At 53.5% G+C, this 16,005-nt stretch overlaps 1 protein-coding gene across 5 annotated transcripts in view; it reads right to left on the reverse strand.

Annotated features, from left to right (window-relative positions):
- The window catches only part of ATOSB (atos homolog B), a 40,595-nt gene that overhangs the window by 16,487 nt on the left and 8,103 nt on the right, over positions 1–16,005 (reverse strand). Inside the window, exons 1-4 of one of the 5 annotated variants that reach the window (XM_065740073.1) lie at positions 4,558–4,751; positions 4,285–4,433; positions 2,204–2,292; positions 985–1,186 (exon numbers count right to left, since the gene is read on the reverse strand). The gene's annotated coding sequence lies outside the window, so the exon portion shown is untranslated. Of the gene's footprint in view, positions 1–984; positions 1,187–2,203; positions 2,293–3,451; positions 3,469–3,912; positions 4,039–4,284; positions 4,434–4,557; positions 4,752–16,005 lie in introns of those variants that run through there. The other 4 variants (XM_065740072.1, XM_065740075.1, XM_065740076.1 and 1 more) reach the window with 4 other exon arrangements.

Consider the following 16,005-nt stretch of genomic DNA (forward strand, 5'->3'; position numbering starts at 1 on the left):
GTTTCAGAGATGTGGCCATGAGCTGTCTGGATTGACAAACCCTGAAATGTCTGCAAGAGACAATGAGATGAGATGCCTGCATAAAAGTGAGTAGCATGCCAAGGAGCTCCAGAGCCTGACAAACAGCCTACAAACAGCCCACGCCTGGCAGCTCTGCCCTTTGCCTGTCACCACAGCTGCCTCTGCTCCTCTGGTGCAAAAGCTTAGGGGCAGGCATGCAACAGAAGTAACTCTTCAAGCAGGCCAAGGCCATTTGGAGACCAAGGTTACAAGTGGTATTTTGACTCCTACTGTGATATGCAAGGAAAGGTGCCAGGCCAGTGTGGTTGAGCCCAAGAAATTTATTTTAAGGGAAACAATGAAAGCATGCACCAGCACAAACTGTGTGCCAGCCACCTGGTAAACAGCTTTACAGAGAATGCCCTCAGATACTCTGATGGACATCAAACTGATTATGAGCTAGTGGTGCACCTTTGCCACAAAGAAGGCTAATGGGATCCTGGGCTGTGACTCTTTCCCTCTGCTCAGCACTGGTGAGGCCACTCCTGAGATGGTCCAGAAAGTGGCCACAGAGGTCATTAAGAGACTAGGGCACCTCTCCTATGAAGAAGGACTGAGAGCTGTAATTGTTCAGCCTGGAGAGAAGGTTCAGAGAGAATCTCATCAGTACCCATAAGAACCTGAAGGGGAGGTAGGAAGAAGATGGTGCCAGGCTCTTTCCATTGGCATCTACTGGCAGGACAAGAGGCAGTGCATACAAACTGAAGTACAGCAGGCTCAGTCCGAACACCAGGAAGTTCTTTGTTATTGTGCAGGTGAGGCTGCACCTCCATGCAGATCTACAGAAGCTGCCTGGACATAGTCCTGGGCAAGATGTGTGTCCCTACTTGAGCTGGGGTTAGGCCAGATGGACACAGACTTCAGCCACTCTGTGATGCTGTGTAACCTCCTGCTTCAGCCAGTCCTGGCTGCTTGCACACTCACCTCTCTGCAGTAGAATCCCACTCCACTCCGAATCAATCTCCCCGTCCCACAGTGGGCGGTCGTTGGCACAACTAGCTGAAGACACTTGCCAGCCAGGCACCCCCCAGAAGCGGCGTGGCTGCCGTGGAATGGCTCCCACCATCACGGTGTGCCTCCAAACCTCTGCACTGTCCTCTCCAGCTCTTTAGTCTTCACAGCAGCTCTGAGAAAAAAGAAAAAAGGGGGAGACGCAGGGCTAGCATGATTTAGATGCTAACTGGGAGGAGAAGGGCAGGAGGGGACTGCCTGCCTGCAGGGTCACACACAAGTAGAAATGGCAGTCTTGAGGTCCACCCTCTCACAGCCTCCCAAATCCAAATGCCACATAATCTACAAGTCATTTCAGGCAGTACTTTCACCTTATTTTTCCTTTCAATAACAAACACTTCAAGCTAAGCTGTGAAGCCTCATACTTTGCTCATGCTTTACACTTTTTTGCTTGCTTTTCTGTATGAAATCCTGCATATATGAAGAGATCCCTACTTCTTCAACAAGGTCAAAGGCTGAGAGCGAGTTGGGAGCTGGGGCTGCCCAGCCTGCAGAAGAGAAGACTCTGCAGAGATCTCCTTACAGCCTTTCAGTATGTAAAGGGAGCTTATAACCAGAAAAAAGACCAATTTTTTACACAGACTGATAGTGACAGGGTAATGGGGAGGTTTTAATCAAAAAGAGCAGAGATCTATATTGTATGTTGGAAAGTGGTGAGGTACTGTCCCAAAGGCAGCTGTGGGTGCCCCATCCGTGGAGGCACTCCAGTCTGGGTTGGATGGGGCCCTGGGCAGCCTGAGCTGGTGGAGGGCAGCCAGTTCATGGCAGGAGTTGGGGCTGGTGGGCTTTAAGGTCCCTTCCAACCCAAGCCATTCTCTGATTCTACAGTGATTCTATGATTCTTTTTGGTCACCACTTCACAGCTTCCTCTCCAAGACACTGAAGATCATCAGCAACCTCTGGGCATCCAGCTAGTTGGTGTTCTCATGTCTATCCACGTTTTCACCCACTATGCAGGGCATTTTCTGTCCGTACAGACAAGGAAAAGTACTTGCAACTGCTTTCCTCCAGTAAGAGATGCCTAGCAGGGAAGGCAGAAGCAGGAGCCTGACAGCCCTGTGACTGGAGGCTGGTTCCCCACCAGTGTCCTCCAGAACATAGACAGCAATCTTTCCATGAACACAGCACTCACCTGCTCAGAGGTGCCCTTTATGTATGAAGATTCACAGATAAGCACAGCTCCCTTGTGGTTATAAACCACCAGCTCTGCAGCTTTGATGCCTGGAAGAGAGCAAGGAGAAGAAACAATGTGAGCAGCAGCTCATGGTCGACACTGTCACAGGAGGCAGATATTGGGCACCTCTACCCTCAGTTCCTCTGTCTCAGGACTTTTTGGAAGCTCTGCAGTTGCAGGAAGCTCTGGGTGAAGAAGGCACTGCCCATTGCTGGGGGCTGTGTGCCTCCCTCCTCAGCACAGCTCCAGCTGCAGGCTGTCTGCAGGGAAGCTGCTACTTGTCCCATTGGACATCCTGACTGCAAACACTGTCCTGAAGCCTGGAAACAGCAGGGTCAAGCAGATGAATGAAATCCCAGCAGGGATGCTCAGAGGCACCAAATACACAAGTGCATCCCTTTCTAGTGCCCTGAGCCATCAGATCTTACATTAGCACAAGGAGCACATTGCCTGACCTCAGAAAACATTCTGTTCCCTCATTACACTTCTGGTAAAATTTGCAATTAGCCCCAGATCCCAAAGAGTAGGCCAGCCTAAAAGCCACCTCCAGCAGAGCCAGGGGAAAGGCACCCCCAGTGAGCAGCCAGAACAGAGATCCAACATGTCAGCTCCCAGAGAGCACTCACAAGACGGCAAGTCAGCACTGCAGCATAACAACCTCCTGGTCTAAGCCTCAACAAAAGCTCTTTGTGAAGCTCAGCCCCTCCTGGCATTCTGCAGGAGGGAAGGCAGGTGGATGTCTACAGCCATGGGAGGATACCGTGCTGCTGACACACTGTACTCTGCCTGTCTAGAACAGGGAGAGCTCCAGCATCAGGTGGTTGCTTCCTTTTCCCACCACCAAGGCAGATCTGCACCATGACTTCCATGGCACAGTCAGCCACTGGGAAGCAAAATCAGCAAAAGTCAGCACCAGTCAGCACGGGGCGGTGGGAGGAAGCCACATCCTTCCCTTACGTGTCCATGCAGGACAACATGCAGATGCAGCCTTTGCTCTTTCCTTTACTGCCCCATGCCCTTCCATAGTCACAGCCCTTCCCAAGTCCTTATGCAGGCAGTCTGAGCCCTTTGCTCTCCAGCAGCAGCTGCCTTGCAGGAAAGGCTGACACCACAAACTCATTCCAAACCAGGTCTCTATGCCAGTCCCCAAAGGATGCCAGCACTAGGCAGTAGTGCATGCACCTAGCACAAGGGGCTGCACCTCACCTTGCCAACCAAGGTGCCATTGTTCAAAGCATCATGTGGGAAAATACCAGGATTCCACAGCCCACTTCAAAAAGTCCAAACACAGGGACTCCAAACTCCTGCAGCCACAACAGGGATGGGGAGACATCACTGGGACATCTTGTCTTTCTCCTCTCCCAGAGCCAGGCATCTCCAGAGCCCCACTTCTAGAGGCCTGGATAGGACAGGACCAGGTCTGAGTATTCACTGCCCCACTGAGCAGTATGGGCGCCACCTCCTGGATGTGGCATGCGGGGCCTCCCAAGCCAGAGGTCCAGCCCTTCCCACACCTAAGCAGCTGTGATGTTGCTGGTGTTACACCCTGCAGTGGTGCTATGAAGTAGGACTGACTAGACTTTGCCTGCAGTGGGAAGCTTGGCAAGAGCTTCTCCTGCTCACACTGAGCTCCCAGGCCAGCCAAAGGAAATGAGCAAGGCAGTCACCTGTCCCAGCTCAACATGGAGAGAAGCAGGACAGCTGCTGCCAGTGCACAGGTACAGCTCTGTATCAACAGCAAGGAGGAGAAATTCCCTCCTACAGCTCTGCAGTGCCACCAGGGTCACACCCCAGCTGTGGTTTTGCTAGGCTCTCCCAGCACCTGGATCCAGAGCATTCCCCTCTTCATCTAGCCTGGCTAGACCTGGGGAAGGGCACAGTGCTTTATAAGCTATGGGACACATGGTGCTAAAGCACCTGCAGGGAACAGCATACTTCAGGTGCTGGGGCAGAGACCCTGAGCTCCCTGGAGACATCAAGCCACCAGACAATGATGCAGGATGACACAGCCAGGTCTGGGGGTCAGAGACACGGCTTACCTGCTGCTTTCATTCCTATTAGCACATCCAGGGGGAACACAGGATAAACAAACCGTGGCCTCGGTCTGCTGGCAACAGAGCAGGATGGTGGGAGAGGAAGGGTCCCCGGCTGGGCGATGCAGCAGCTGTACCGCATGCTGAGATGCAGCCTGCAAAAGGATCTGTTGCTGTTTTAACTGTTCTGCACCACACACATCGTGGGCCAGAAAGGAAGTGAGGAGGGTGGGAACAGCTCTGTCGGAGCGGGGAGAGAAAATCTGCCAAGGAGCAGACCTGGGACAGAGGAAGCTCACCCAGAAGAACTCAGGGGCTTTGCAGAGGGCAGGTGGCCAGGTCAGAGCATCACTGCCTGAGACAGAGCACCATGACTGTGGGCTGGTAAGGATGAGAGGGCTCCTTGCACCTTTCAGACAACAAAAAATCAGAAAACCAGCCCCGAACTGGCTTTTGAACTGCTTCCTGCTCCCTCTCCTGAGCAGTGCTAAGGAAACCTTTACAGCATCACTGAGGAGAGGGGCTGCTGTTACAGGAGGGCACAGAATCACCCAGTAAAAGCACAAGGCAAGAGAAAAGGCAATGGAAACTGCTGGAAAGTGACTGCCTGGAGGATACACCATAGCTCTGCCTGTACTACCTGAAACCAGAAAAAGGAAGGAAACCTAACTACGGAAAGTGTAAAGCCACAAAGCTCCCTGGAGCAGGCTGAGAGCAGAGCTTGAGAAGCAGAAAGTTTCCAGCACACCCCTGAAGGATGGCAGCACAGCAGCAACACAGGCATCAGGGAATGGTTTCTCCATGGCTTCTGTGAGATTGGGTATACCACCATCAGGAGACATGGCCCCTGTAAGATTGGGTATACCACCATCAGGAGAGACATGGATAGGCTATGCTGGGGACACTTCCAGCACCATCCCTGGGAGAGGTGGCAATGGGAGAGAAGGCAGTGGGAGGAATGTAATGGTGCAAATGGCACCTGGAGGGCTGAGTAGGGTGGAGGGTGGAGGTGCCTGTGGCACTCCCCTGGGCTTCAGGCTGGGGAGGAAGGAGGAGAAGCTCACAAAGTAGGAAGGAGGGAGAGGGGAGGAGAGAGGATGCAGAGGGAAGGAACATCCCACTGCAAGGGCAAGCCCTGTTCATGGGGGCTCTGAGGGAGGCCTGCTGCCACACCAGATTTATGCAGCTGCAGAGCCGCACTCAGTGTTGGCCCCTGTGCAGACAACAGAGAGGAAGCTCCAGCCCCATGGAGAAGGATGGGGCAAGAGGCAGCGCCCACATTAAGCTCCTGGAAACCACTGGGAACCGACCCTGTTCCTCCCTCTGCCACTGTCCCAGCACATCCCAGAAGGGTCAGAGACCCCTACATGCTCAAATACTCCCAGTCCGCATTACAGGCTGGGGTCTGCCCCTCAGTGCCTCCCCAGCCCCAGCCCCACACAAGTGCCATAGGAGGCCATGAGGACACTGAGCCTTTGCGCCTGGCCGAGCCAGGAGAACACAATGAGAGCTCTCCCAAGAAGCCTGGAGGCTTCACCGCCGGTGCCTGGTTTGCCTCAGACACCTAGCCTTGGCATTTAACATACCAGCAGCAACACTGACAATAGCCTGCAGCACGGAAAGGGGGCTGGCAGGCTCTGCAGGCAGATCCTATACGCAACGGCCACCTGTGTACGGCTTTCTCCCACGTCCAACCCCTCCTACCAGCCTCCCCTCCATGCATGGCTACCCCTCTCCCCCAGGATAGCACAGTCAAAGAATGAAAAGCAGCTTAAAATCCAGCAGGAACATTGAGCTGCCCACCAAAAACGGCAGCATCCCCTGCCCACCCAGCCCAGCCCAGCCAGGCTCAAACCTCCGCGATGCAGCCTACAGCGATCAACCCGGAGCCCACAGAACCTGCAGCACGCAGAGCGGGGAAATCCCATGCAGCAGCCGCTGGCAGGAGGACAGCCCAGGTTGAGGACAGACCTTTGTCTCTGCCTGCCTGTCTCGATCGCTGCTGGAGGAGGAAGAGGGGGGCGGTGGGGGGGACAGCGAGCAAAGATAACACCCCTAGGAGGGATGTCACAGTCACGTTAATCACTTGGAATTCCAGCCAGCACAGAGTCGGGCGCTGCAAATATGGGCAGCAAATGGAGATGCTCAAAGCTCTGAAATAATTGGATCCTCTCACAAGAGCCGAGCCCAGAATCCAGCGCAGGAATTCAGTCCCCGATGGAAGTCGTGCGATCAAATAGGCGGAGAGGCAGACACGGTACCACGCAACGCTCAGCCGCCACCGGCTCCGCACCCCCCCGCTCCGCTCAGGTGTCTGCCCCAGCAGCAGCGACGGCACCTAGGGCCGCGACGGAGAGCCCTGCGCGGAGCCCGCTCGGGGCCGTCCCCTCCCCAGCCAACTTACTCCACTTGTGGCAAGGTGCAGAACCGCTGCCAACGTGAGAGAGGGTTTAGCGGAGGAAAGCAGAGGCCTCGGAGCCCTGCGTGCCCGGGAGAGAAGCCCATGGAGAGGAGAGCCCCGGAGATGCCCACCGGCCCCTGCGGGGCGATGCGCGGCGCGGTGGGACGCGCGCACGGCACATGCAGGCTCCTGCTCAGCGCCTCAACGGCGATGAAAAGGCACGGAGGCTTCTGCCAGAAAACAAAGAGGCAGCGGCAGAGCTGGGGGTGGGGAAAACTCTCCGCTGCCCGAGAGGATCCCTGCGGAGGCAGCAGGATGCTGCCGGGCTGCACCGCAGCTACTCACCCTCGCCGGCCCGCGGTGGCACCCACTCGCCCGGCGAAGGGAGGGAGGACGGAGGGTGGGACGGCCGCGGTCCCCTCCCCGAGGACGCGCGGGGTGGGAAGTGCCGCAGGACGCGAGCCAGGCCCAGGACAACAGCTGGCCACCAGGGGAAAATTCCTCCGGGCCGCCTTCGCCTCCCCGCACGCCGCTGCGCCCTTCCGCCTCGGGGTGAAGAAGCCAAATCGGTGCTGCTGCAGGGGCAGCACAACGTCTGCTGTGCCCCTCACAGGGGCCACGAGCAGAGCAGATACATGCTGCGACGCGCCCAGGAGGTCATTGTCCAAGCAGGACTGGACCATCGCCGTGCTAAGTGAGGCAGAGACATTAGGATTAACTGCCTGAGTGTGCAACAGGGCAGAACAACACCCGAGGGATACTCTTGCATTGGAAGCCCTGAAGAACTGCATCCCAACTTGTTTAACGTGACCTCAAAAGAAAGGCAAATCAGTTACTGTCAGCTTCTGACCTACCCGCACCCTGTCACACGGGAGAGTGACCTGACCTCACTGCTCTATGGGCACTGCAACCACACAACAATGCCCAACCCTGCAGGGCAGCCCAGCTCTGCAGCCCCTGCAGCACACTGCCTGTCACTCCCATCCCAGCCCTGTCCTCCACAAACATCGGTATTTACAGCACCCCTGTGTACATCTCCCATGCCTCCAGCTCTTTGCCCGTGCTCTGCTGACACAACCGACCCCAGACTTCCCTTGTCTCCTCCATAATGAGCCTCCCTGCATGCACATCCCATAGGACCTGATGGCAAGTCCCCAGCACCCATGAGGCAGAGCCACAGCAGTGTAACCTTTCCCTACCTCCCTGTCAAGCTATTGCACAACATCCCAGGGATGCTGTGTTACCTGGAGCGACTCTGGACACCTGCATCAAAGCTATGGACAGAAGAGGGAGCAGGCCAAGTATGTGCGGTGAGGAGGGCAGCAAAGATTGTGCAGGCAGCGCTGACCCCGTGGGAACTGTCCCTTTTCACCGCAACCCCTCTTGCAATACACTTCCTTTTACCGTAAGTGCCTCCAAGGGAGGTGCCCGGGGCACTCAGCTGAAGCTGCAGCCTGCAGATAAGATGGCAGCAGCTGCAGGGACATTCAGCATCAATTCCACCCCCTGTGCGAGACATCTATGTGGCACAGAAGGAAGAGATACCACATGGGCCCCCACCCAGCTCACCCCTTTCCAGCTGCGATTTAGGAAGCACCACTACAAAAGCCAGAGCAGTGCCTAGGCAAGAATCCAGGATGAGCTTTGGACATGTTTGGTTGTGAAGAGCTGCATGCATACAGAAGGGCTATCATGAGGAAGGAATATTTCAACCACAAATTCAATGTCCTGTGCCCTTCAGGGAACAGCAAAATCTCTCCTTCCAGTGGGAACTGAAGGCAAGAGGGAAACTCTCTACTGACATTTATGAAAAGGTGTCACAGTTATCACCTTAACACTTGTACTGCTGCCCAACCAAACAAGTAAAATCACAGAATTGCGTGAGTCAGAAGGGACCATCAAAGGTCACCGGGTGCAGCTCCCCTACAATGAGCAGGGACACCCACAGCTCCATCAGGTGATCACAGCCCTTCTACCCTGACCTTGATTGTTTCCAGGGATGGGGCATCCACCACCTCTCTGGGCAGCTTGTGCCAGTACCTCAGCACCTTCATTGTAAAAACATTCTTCCTTATATCCAATCTAAATCTCCACTCTTTTAGTTTGAAAGTGTTTCCCCTTGTACTATCACAGCAGATGCAGCTGAGGAGTCTGTCCCCATCTGTCTTGCAGCCCCCTGTAGGTACAGACAGGCCGCTCTCAGGTGTCCCGGAGCCTTCTCTCCTCCATGCTGCACAGCCCCAGCTCTCTCAGCCTGTCCTCGTAGGGAGCTGTTCCATCCCTCGCATCATTTCTGTGGCCCTCCTCTGGACGCGCTCCCACAGGCCCACGTCTCTCCTGTGCTGAGCACTCCAGCTCTGGACGCGGTGCTCCAGGTGAGGTCTCACAGCGCGGAGCAGAGGGGCAGGATCCCCTCCCTCTCCCTGCTGGCCGCGCTGCTTTGGATGCAGCCCAGGATCCGGCTGGCTGGCTGGGCCGCGAGGGCACACTGCTGGCTCACGCCCAGCTGCCATCCACCACTACCCCCAGGTCCTTTCCAGCAGGGCCGTGCTCTGTCCCTACATTGCCGGCTCGTACTGGCACTGGGGGTTGCAACACCTTGCACTCGGACCTGTTGACCCTCAGGAGGTTCACCTGGGCACACTGCTCAGCCTGCCTAGGTCCCTCTGGATGGCATCCGATCCCTCGGGCATGTCAACGACACCACACAGCTTGGAGTCATCCACAGACTATTGAGGGTGCAGACATCAAAGAGTGTCAGTCCCAGTACTGACTCCTGAGGAACAGTGCTTGTCACTGATCTCTGTATGTCACAGAGCCATTAACCACCATTCTCTGGGTACAGTCTTGCAACCAGTTCCTCATCCAAGTACATAAGTTCCTTTGAAGCACAGCATGGGAGTATGAGGGCATTGGGATGCAAGTGCTGGATGTAGTTGTCAGCATCGAGGACACCAGGGCTGAGACTTCTTCAGGTCATGGAGGTCCTGCCCTGGAGTTAACTGGCAGGTGCAACTTGCAGGGACAGCACAGCATCACGTTGCTAGCATACCACTATCCTGTGATCAGTATCCTGAATCTTCATAGGATGACAGCAAACAGGGATGTGTCTGAGGCAGCTGCACCCATAGGCAACCCTCCTGACCCCGTGTCTGTCTTCGTACAACACTGGAGGTCCCTGCACAAACTCCCCTTGCTGCTGCTGCAGTCTGGTTTGCTGTGCTGCTCCAGCTCAGAGATCTCAGTGTTCAAGTGTACTACAAGAGATACCCAAGTAACACAATGGGGCCCAGAGTGGTGTTGAGGAACACCATAGAGAGGCAGCCAGGGGAAGGCAGTGTGCTGTGCTCACATCAAGGTGCAGCCCAGCATCAACAGTGCCAAGGGAAAGGCTGAGATGAACAACCCAAGAAGAGAGCTGGGGACAGAGGCCCATGGGAACATCCCAGACCTTGAAAACCCACATAAAAGTGTCTGGGGAGCCTGAATGCCAGGGGCATCCTTTGCCAGATGGGAAGGCACATGCCATTATTGCTGAAGGTCAGCTCTGCTCAGGCTTATGCACAGAATCTTTGCTCTGTTTTGATACTCTTGCAGACAGGACTGGGCAAGCTCTAAAAACTCTTGGCACTTGCACACGGGACACAGGCTTCTGGAGCTTCAGACACTAGGGTCAAAGTTAGGAGACTCAATAAATCACAGGGTGAAGCTGTTTCTGAAGACAAGGCTGATGAGGCTGCCAGCAGCCAGCCTCGCAGAAGGACAGGATCAGGAAAAGAGCAGCCATGAGAATAAAAGGCTGGCAAAGAAACAGAAAATAGTGGGAGCAAGTAATTCTTTCCAGACAGTCCTTTAGGCTCATCTCAGCCTCCATCTGCTCCCTATCTGCTGGGGATGGTCAGGCAGCTGAAGCCTTTAAAAAAGCTCCTGGTGCCTTCCCCTCCAATCAACACTGTCTCCAAGGCTGGGACAGGCACCATAGGAAAGAAAACCTCGAAGCTCTTCCAGTCCTACAGCTGTGGGCCGGAAGAGATCTTCTCCAGTCCCCAAGAGCACAAGCACCCTCCTGCAGATCATACTCCACCCCCAGCAAAAAGGGTGGGTGGTTTATTTTCATGTGCTTTACCACTATGATGCTAGAGATGGGATTTTCATGCTTGAGCAGGGAGGGAATTGCGTGGTCTTCTGGGGAGAAGGGTGCTCCAGCTGAGAAACATGGAGACAAAGCAAAGAGCTGGGTTATGCTGCAGCAACTGAAAGTCATGAGAAGGATAAAAAAAACAAAACAAAACAAAAAACATAAGCTGTGACAATTTCAAGTGCAATGAGGAAATTTTTTCCTAACATCTAATTTGAATTTCCCTTGATCCTTGGGCTTCGCTTCTTCAGCTGCCTCTTATTCTGTTCCTGGACACTTCCCTGGATGGCCTGTCTCCAGCTTCCCTCCAAAGCCTCCAGCACCAGCACCCTACATCCTTCTCCCAGCCTGCACAGCCCTCCTGCTCTCAGATTCTGCTTCTTCACTGGCCTCCAGCCTCATCATCTCCACGACCTCACCTTCATTTCCAGGTGACTCTAAAGCCCACTGATTTCCATCCCTCCCAGGTAAAGGTGCAGCCAGATAGGACAGGAGCTGTCCTGCAGCCAGCCCCTGCAGACCTTAGGGACACTGAAACAAGAAACAGACCCCAGTGCAAAAACCAGTGAGGTATGTTTTCAAGTATTTGATCCAAAGAAACAGACCCCAGTGCAAAAACCAGTGAGGTATGTTTTCAAGTATTTGATCCAAAGAAACAGACCCCAGTGCAAAAACCAGTGAGGTATCTTTTCAATTATTTGATCCATAGCTCTGGTTGTCCCACCTCAGTGCCTGCTGCAAAATACCTAGCTTATCCCAAGCTGGGAAACCCAAATGCACGGTCTAGAAAGTTTGGCCCAGCTCTCTTCCCTCACTCAACCTTTTAGCTTTTTTTCCCCACAGAATTGCAGAACTGTAGGGGTTGAAAGGGACCTCCAGAGATCACAGAGTCCAATCCCCCTGCCCAAGCAGCTCCCTCAGCCCAGATTGCACAGGTATGTCCAGAACCTCTACAGAGAAGGAAACTCCACCACCTCTCTGGGCAGCCCATTCCACTGCTCCATCACCTGCACTGTGAAGAAGTTCCTACACACATTTGTGCAGAACTTCCTATGTATTTTTGTGCCGGCAGGGATCATTCCTTTTTTCCCCTCCACTCTAGAGCAGTAGAGTAGGGATGGAAGGTTCTGGGCAGGATCCAGACAGGACAGAGACTTGTTTGGTTTGTGTAGCACACAGTCGAGCTAGATTCTGGCCCATCTCCAACACCACTTGCCTGAACCCCACAGGAGAGTTCTGAGGATTCCCTGGCTCCTAGGAAGACCCTGCACTAGGCCCTGGGGCTCTCCAAAAGCTCAGCCCTGGGACAGCACCTGCCCCATGCCTCCTGCTGACTCACTGCCCTCTGACTCACCCTCTCCTCCTGCCTGACTCACCCATTTTACCCATCTGTGGGTGCCTGCAGCCTGTCTGTGGGCAGCAGAGCAATGCCACAAGCTCAGTGAGGCAGCAGCAGGGCAGCAAGCTGGTGTCAAGTCTCCCTTCACCCTCAGCTCTTGGCAACAGCAGTGACACCGCTGGCTCATGTCCCTGCTGAAGTGGCAGGGCAGCCCAGAGTGAGAGTGGTGCCATGTGCTGAGATAAGGAGGAGGGCTGGGGATGGGTTTTCTCTGGGCTCTGAGGCTGCCTTCTAAGCAAACCTGGTGGTTTAATCAGCCCTCCAGCAGCTGGACCAACCAATGGGTTGCAGGATGTGCCACGTGGCATGGACTTGCCTCTGGATACAGCCCAACACAAATCCCACACTGCATAGCTTCACAATTCAGGCATGAGCTTGTTGAGAGGTGTGGTTTTCTTGTAATGTGGCTACGGTCACTCAGCATCAACCAGCACCACAGTCCTCACAGTGCACGCAGGTTTGGCCAGTTCCCAAATCTGAATGGTGGAAGCCATATGATGCATAGCTTCATGTACTCCTCCATGAGACCACTTCTCAGACTGGCAATTCCTTCAGCAGCAGAAGCTGAAACAAACAGGCTTAGCTCCACATCCTATCTCCCTACCATCCCTCAGCACCATCCCTTTCTAAGAGCTCCTCAGCAGATCTCTCCTCCAGAGGTGACAGAAGGCAGATCACCTATCACTGCTATTTGCTGTGCTGGGACACCAGGCTCAGCAAGCTACTCTGTGGAGCAGAGCACGTACATCTGCGTCAAGGATCATGTGCCCAGGCTGCTCCTCTTCTTGTTGCAGCAGGACAGGCTTTCCTGGTGCTGCAATAGTGTCAGTTGATTGAACATCACATATCCAGAGGGGTCATGCAGTCCCAGACACGTTGGAGGCCCTTCCATATGGAAATCATGACCAGGTTAAACCATTCTCCCTCCCCTGGAGGTGCTCAAGGCCATGATGGATGGGACTTTGAGCAACCTGGCCTAGTGGGAGGTGCCCCTGCTTATAGCAGGGGGTTTGAACTAAATAATCTTAAATGTCCTTTCCAACCCAAACCATTCTATGACCCATTCTTCAGTCCTTTGGCCAGGGAAGGACAATGCACTGGGCTGGGATGTCAAATATTTACCAAGAGCAAAGAACATTTTTCTACTCAAGCACAGAAGTAAATGTCAGAGGTACTGGTTCTCCCTGGATTTTTACATGTACAGCCCAGCACCTTGCCATGCCTCACCGTGAACTCATAGAGCCTTTCTGCCTTCTCAGGACAAACAAAACCAAGATGCGAGCCATATAGGGTCACACAACTTCCTCTGTACACATCCATCAGCTTGCTCCACCCCCAAGGTCCTTCAAGGGCAGCAGGTCCAAAGGCTTCATTGCATGCTCTTACCACCATGGTCATGGTGTCACCAATGTCACAGTGCCCAGCAAGCATGTGAACAAAACTGGCCGCAGCCACCAGCAGGACAGGCCCAGCCCAGTTAAATGCAGACACTTAAATCAGCCTCTGAAAAGATGGGCTTCACAACGAGCTCTGGGCAGCCAGGATAGCAGATATAACCTTTGCCCATAGGCACCTGGGAAACTGCTCTTTCTGACATCCTTTCCACACTAAGTAATCCTTTGCAACTGCCTCATGCCCTGCTTCTTCCGGTGGCTGAAGACTAGCAGAGCATCCCTTCAAGGCACAATCACAGGACACTGCTGCCTTGTAACAGCACATTTCAGGGCAGCAAGGTGGGAACTGTCAGCAGAGATATTTATTCACTCGCCTTTAAGTCAGTAACATGCTTCTGCCAAACAAAATGCCAAAGGACAGTGTGAGAAGTGAGGATTTTGGCAACTACAGAAGTTCAGTTTTTCTGAATTCTGATGCTAAGCAGCTTTGCCGAGCAGCAGTAAGTGCACACAGTTGGTGCACACAGCTTGTTAGTCTGACAACCAATGAGGTGAATAGGTATTATCATTTCCAGGAGCCTCATATCAAGCTTTTCTCTTCTAGGTTCTCCTCAAAGCAGGTCTGTGTCCCTCAAGTTTCCTCTTGCACTGCTTGAAAAAACAGAGCAGCTGACTGCTCTGGTGGGTGCAGTGACCCATGTAGCTGCCAGAGCGGACAGAGCCTTTGACAGAGTCTGTTCCCCTCCCAGCATCGCCTCTCTGCCAGTGCTCAGGGAGTTGAAATAGCTGGAGCTGGCACCAGCACTTGTGGAGCATTCCCTGGGACCACTTTCCATCTCCTAGACAGAGCACAATGAAGCATCAGCCCTTTGTTCCAAAAAAAAAATCAAATCCAAGGTCATCCAATCCAATGTAAGGACCAGATGTGAAATTTCTTTAAATAAAAACTTAGATCAGGGAGCATACCCGTGGTGAGGGACAGAGCTGAATGGTCGAGTACCTGCTAACCAAGCCTGTGAAATGTAAGGACTGAGCTTCCTCTTCTGGTCAGTAACACAAATCTGAGTTTACTAAAATTGGAAAGCCCACCGTGTGGCTTGCAGCTGGAGTTCACTCTTCCTCCAAGCTGCAAACCCCTATTGTCTTGGCAGCCCCAGTCAAATCTCCCTCTGCAAGGGGATGCTCTTGTTGACTCAGCACATCCTGCAGCCCTGCACACATCCTGGGTGGGCTGGCTCACACCAGTCGAACCTCAGGATGGAAATGAGCTATGTCCTCCTTCTACCTTGCGGCAGGAAGAGAAATTGAGAATTCTGCCATCCCTTCCCTAGTTTCTTTTGCTGTCCATTCTGTTGCTGTTCTCCATAGGGTATCCAGAGCAGACCATGCAGCCCCACCAATGCTCCCTGGATCAAAAGTCATTCTCCTTCCAGTAGATTCTTTCTTCCTTCTTCCAACAAACTTTACACCAGAATCCTTCCCATTTAACCAGCCCCCTCATTCCTCCTGGGTGGGAGAGTCTACTACTTCTGTCCTGATCAGTTCCGTGCTCGCACCCTGACCAGGGGTACCCAGACATCCCCATGTGCTGCTCCCTGCAAAGCACTTCTCTAACACAGGAGGATGTTCCACACACTCACTAACACCCGCAAGAGAAAGGGCAGGAATGGTGCAACTTGAACACTTTCACATCGAGGAGTGAGATATGGGGAAAATAACAAAAAGGAGCTACTCCAAAATGCTTGGAAAGAAGGTCAGAACTGAGCCTTTGACCCAGGACCCCTGGCTCCCAGCCTTGCATTCTGAACTCATTTATTTCAGCACACAGCTGAGTTTTCACTCTGGTCCTAAAGCTCCCCATGCACTCACTCTAACTGAATTCCACTATTTCTTCTCCCTCTGCTCCACTTCCAATAGTGCTGCTGCCTCCCAGAAAAGGGGTCTCCTCCACCTTTCTATTTCAACACACTGGGAGAAGCTGAATTCATTCCCTCTGTTCTTATCCCAACCTTAAAAGCGCTCTTTGTTCCTGCCACAAACCCTTCCCTACCACCGTGGTTTAACCCTTTGGGCACCACGTCAAAGTCAAAGTGCTGCACAGAAGCAAGGCCTGTTACAACATTCGTGGCAGATTCTACGACAGAAGAGTGCTGACAACCCACCTGCAGGATGCAATGAGGGGAAAAAAAAGACATCTTCAATCATCCTAATCCTCCATAGAAATTACTGCCAAGCAATGCAACTGAGAACTCTGCAAAGAAATGGAAATGGGTTCATAACTCCTTATGGTGCTTGCCCTCTGGTTCATTATGAAATGCGCTCTAAGCAGTCAGATTCAGAAATGCAAGAAATAGGGGTGAGGAAGGAAGCAGGGAGCACCATCCCCTTGTCCCCC

The sequence above is a fragment of the Cyrtonyx montezumae genome, unplaced genomic scaffold (assembly GCF_038088225.1).
Source record: "Cyrtonyx montezumae isolate F1298 unplaced genomic scaffold, pur_monq_1.0 scaffold_25, whole genome shotgun sequence".
NCBI classification, from domain to species: Eukaryota; Metazoa; Chordata; class Aves; order Galliformes; family Odontophoridae; genus Cyrtonyx; species Cyrtonyx montezumae.